Genomic DNA, 3,963 nt, shown 5'->3' with positions numbered 1-3,963 from the left:
GGTAGCAAGCTCCACATGTCGACCGCAGATCATCCCCAGACCGATGGCCAAACAGAACGTGCCAATCGGGTCGTGGCGGATGTCTTACGCACTATAGCAACTCCCAAAGAGTGGAGCAAGCAATTGCCCTTTGTGGAGTTCGCTATAAATAACAGTGTCCACGCCAGTACGGGTGAGACACCGTTTTATATTAACGGACTGCGCCATCCTCGGACGCCAGTCTCGTTTGTGCGCAGCCCGAGTCTTAGTGGGGGAGGGCCCCTCACTATGCTCGGTGCGAAAGAGGGACATAGTTTCGTCAATATGACGATGACCCATGAGGGTATCATCTCAAAGACAGAATTTTGCCCTAGTGACCCTGCCAGTTTAGCAGTGGTCAATAAAACTACGCCTTATGACCGACCTCTCGGCGGTATCATAGGCGAGTTTGATGCTAAAAGCGTGAGCGAGGCTCAACGCTTTGTAGATGAGCGATTAGCCATCACACGAAAAGTCCGTGACGTGATGACCAAGCGCACAGGACAAGCAAGAAGAACATGCGGACCGAAATGGTCGCAAAAATAATGAACGCTTTAGAGTGGTTAAAAAGGTACTATTAAGTACTGCTACCCTACCTAAAAATGCGCTTTCTGTACTACCTGGTTGTACTACGAAGTTGTTGCCGCGTTTCATTGAGCCCTCTACGGTGGTAGAAGAGGTTGGGGACCTAAATTATAGGCTCACCCTTCCCCCGTATAAGAAGACGCACCCCGTATTTTACATGGGTCGTCTGAAACGGTGTGTTAACCCAAATGAGTTTACATACCCCCATCCGTCTAAGGTGACCGATGGTGATGCCGATTGTGAGTCGAGCGTCGTTCGGGTGATGGGGACGGTGAAGGCGAAAAGCTATCGGACCGGCTTCTCCCTTCACGAACAGGACTTGGAGAGCGAGGAACATCACGCGAGTAACGCGGATCCCCCAGCATTATCCGTTCAAAGAGGTCCAAGCGAGTCTTCAGGCGTTCATAACCCTGACGAGCCTTCGCTCGGACATCAACGAGATCCGTGGTCAGTCGCAAGACTCGACCCTCGAGATCCGCAATACGTCGTTCGGCAGCGCTGAACGCATGTATGTAACTGAACGGACGAAGGTAAGGCAGCCGCGAGTAGGTGGGCGAGATCGCCACTCCTATCGGGCGCCACCTGCCCTGATGGATGCGGGTGGGAATCAATGCTTCCTTGTTGGAAGGTTGCTTGCCCACCGCTCCGTGAGGCAAGGGTATCAGATCCTCGCCCAATGAAAAGGTTACCCGAACAGTTTTGACTCTTGGATACCGATCGATACCCTACGTATTGATGTGCCCGGCTTGGTGGCTGCCTATGAAAAGGAGCACCAGTTGAGGCCACTTCGCTAGTCTCAAATGGACTAGCAGAAGCAGCGTTGTGAGAAGTAACAGGGGGTACAGTACCGCCCACGATTTCTTTCACACGCAAGCGGGTGAGATTAATTTATTGCGACCGCTGTTTCATCGCATCAGAATGCGGATGAATTCGGCGCAAGAATTCCGCCTCGTATTGATCGGGCTTTGATTTGAACGCAACACGACCGGGATCGTGAAAATACGCCCAAACGATTTTCCCTGAGCCCTCCATGATTAAAGACGCCATGACATTTATGTGCGCCTAGAAGTGCGCGCTCTAGGAGCGACGCTCTTGGCCCGTTTAAACGAGGCAATTTAGATGGAGGGGCATCGATGATATGCCACCCGTAGCCACGTTCAAAACGACTGGCTTGTGACACCGACTGAGCACGTTCACGTGTCGTCGGCGGAGCTTTAGGTTAAGAATCCTCTATTTCAGAACCATTATGGATTATGGTCTGTGCATAAGGCGTTGTTGTTTTGCCCAAGGGAGAAGCAGCTACGCCTTTATAGGCAGCGCTCTCATTTTTGTCGCTGCGCTATCCAGCGCAGACGACGAGACAGCATTCGTAAATGTTGCTGTCTCCATGTTGTGAGCCAAGAAAGAAGTTTAGAGGGCAATAATGCGCCATCATCCTTCCTCATGAGCTCGTTTTCCGCATCACTACTATGAGGTGACGGTAACGGTGTCGACTCATTGCAGTCGGCAGTGAGCGACGGATCAACATCCTCACTGTTAAAGTGAGATGGATCCTTAAGCCCTGTTAACGCGACAGCAGCAGTAGCTGTCGCCGTTTCGACTAAGGCATTAGACACTGCCGGCGTGTAAAGCGGCGCGTGCGCTTAGTGCGAGGTTGAGTGGGCGTCTTCGCACACGACCCACCAATATTGCCCCTTTTAGGTGACATCTTTGGCGCCGTGTATATGAACACATGTCCCTAGAGTGATTGAGTGAACTAGCGGCGCGTAAAGCTGCTCGCAGTTCTTCCCTCCTCTTTGACGAATTTATAATGTAATCCGTTCTTAAAGGGGGGATGGTGTAACGAGCTAAAATTGCCCTAATGTTACACAGTCTCCGTCAAGTACACTTGTGTACTTAAGGCGATAGTCAAAACTTAAATTAAATAATTAGACCCACCACTCGGGTGTGGTTCACATTTAAGACCTACCCTTGTGTATGTGATGCAAATAGGCGCAATTCACATTAGGAGGGATGACGCCTAGCGTCATCCGTGATGACGGCTAGCGTCATCCGTTACGCGAGGTACCTAGAAAGATACGCTCGCAATACATATTAGTTTTATCTACAGAGATGACATTTTTGATTGGTAATAATAGGTAGTTCTATTTAATGCGATTAAATTCCGCTCCCGTGACGACACTTTACTAGAGTACTTAGTGCGTTGGGTGAGGTCGCTAAGGCGCCCACCACAATTACCTCACTGCACGCAAGAGAAGCTGGTTTAACCGCTTCCTCGCTATGGTAGGGTGTGTGTCTAAGTAGAGCGTGGCCGCATTACGACGTGCCCGCCTACATAGTCAGCACTCCAGTACTTCAGTTGATCGCACAACCATGGATCGAAACAGCAAGTTGACGCTGAGCGCGGCGCTCAAAAGCTTCACGGGCAATCTTGCAGAAAAGGTATATTAAACTCCCAAGAAAGTTCCGAAGAAGGGTACCCAAGCCACTTCGTCAGATACTGTTATTGGCTCGTTCCAACCGCATAAGAATCAATACAACTTATGCCTTCGGTACCCGCTTGTTCTGTCTGTTTGTCTTGTCTATCAGCCATTGTGTCACGCACATGCCTTAAGACCGGCTAATTCTCCCCCGCCGAGCCCTGAACCACGTAGTAGCATTGTTTCCGCAATGCGCGGGTGCGTGAGATTGTCTACGTAGAGCGAAAACAATCCTGTAGAGACACGCCAAACGTTATTTAACGCAAACTTAGCGCTTTGGTGTTTCAACACAAAACATCTTCAATGACACACAATACGCAGAACGTCGTCAATGACGTTCAGTTTAACAATCGATCTGCGGATGGTCCGCTGTGGGCATGTAAAAATCTGGTGCCAAGAACTCGGAAAATCTATATCCAGAATCTACCCGTGAAACGGGGGCCTCGACCAGAGACAATTGCCACAGGTAAACCCGTGTTGTCAAAACACGCAATCAATGATGTACCTTTATTATCAATGGGTCAGGCACTGCCGCTAAATGAGTCATTTTGCTCAGCCGGTCAACGGACCACGATTCCCATGTTACTGACCAAATTTTTCGGTAGACCACACACAATATCCATACTAAAATCTTGTGGGTATGGGCATACTGGCTGATGGCGCAACAGCATGAGCCGAGAGTTTGACTCGCTGACAAGTTTCGCATGTGCGAACGCATGAACTTACGCATTTATATAGCTTTGGCCTTCAATAAATCTGGCTTACGGAGCCATATGTCTTTTCTTTGCTGAGATGACCACAAAGAACAGTATCATGTGCCTCATCAAGGATTCGATACATTAATACCACATCATGTGGAACAACGATGTGCTGAGTATCC

The sequence above is a fragment of the Bremia lactucae genome, linkage group LG18 (genome assembly GCF_004359215.1).
Source record: "Bremia lactucae strain SF5 linkage group LG18, whole genome shotgun sequence".
NCBI lineage: Eukaryota > Oomycota > Peronosporomycetes > Peronosporales > Peronosporaceae > Bremia > Bremia lactucae.
The sequence above is the reverse complement of the archived record's forward strand: the minus strand, read 5'-3'. Positions refer to the sequence as shown.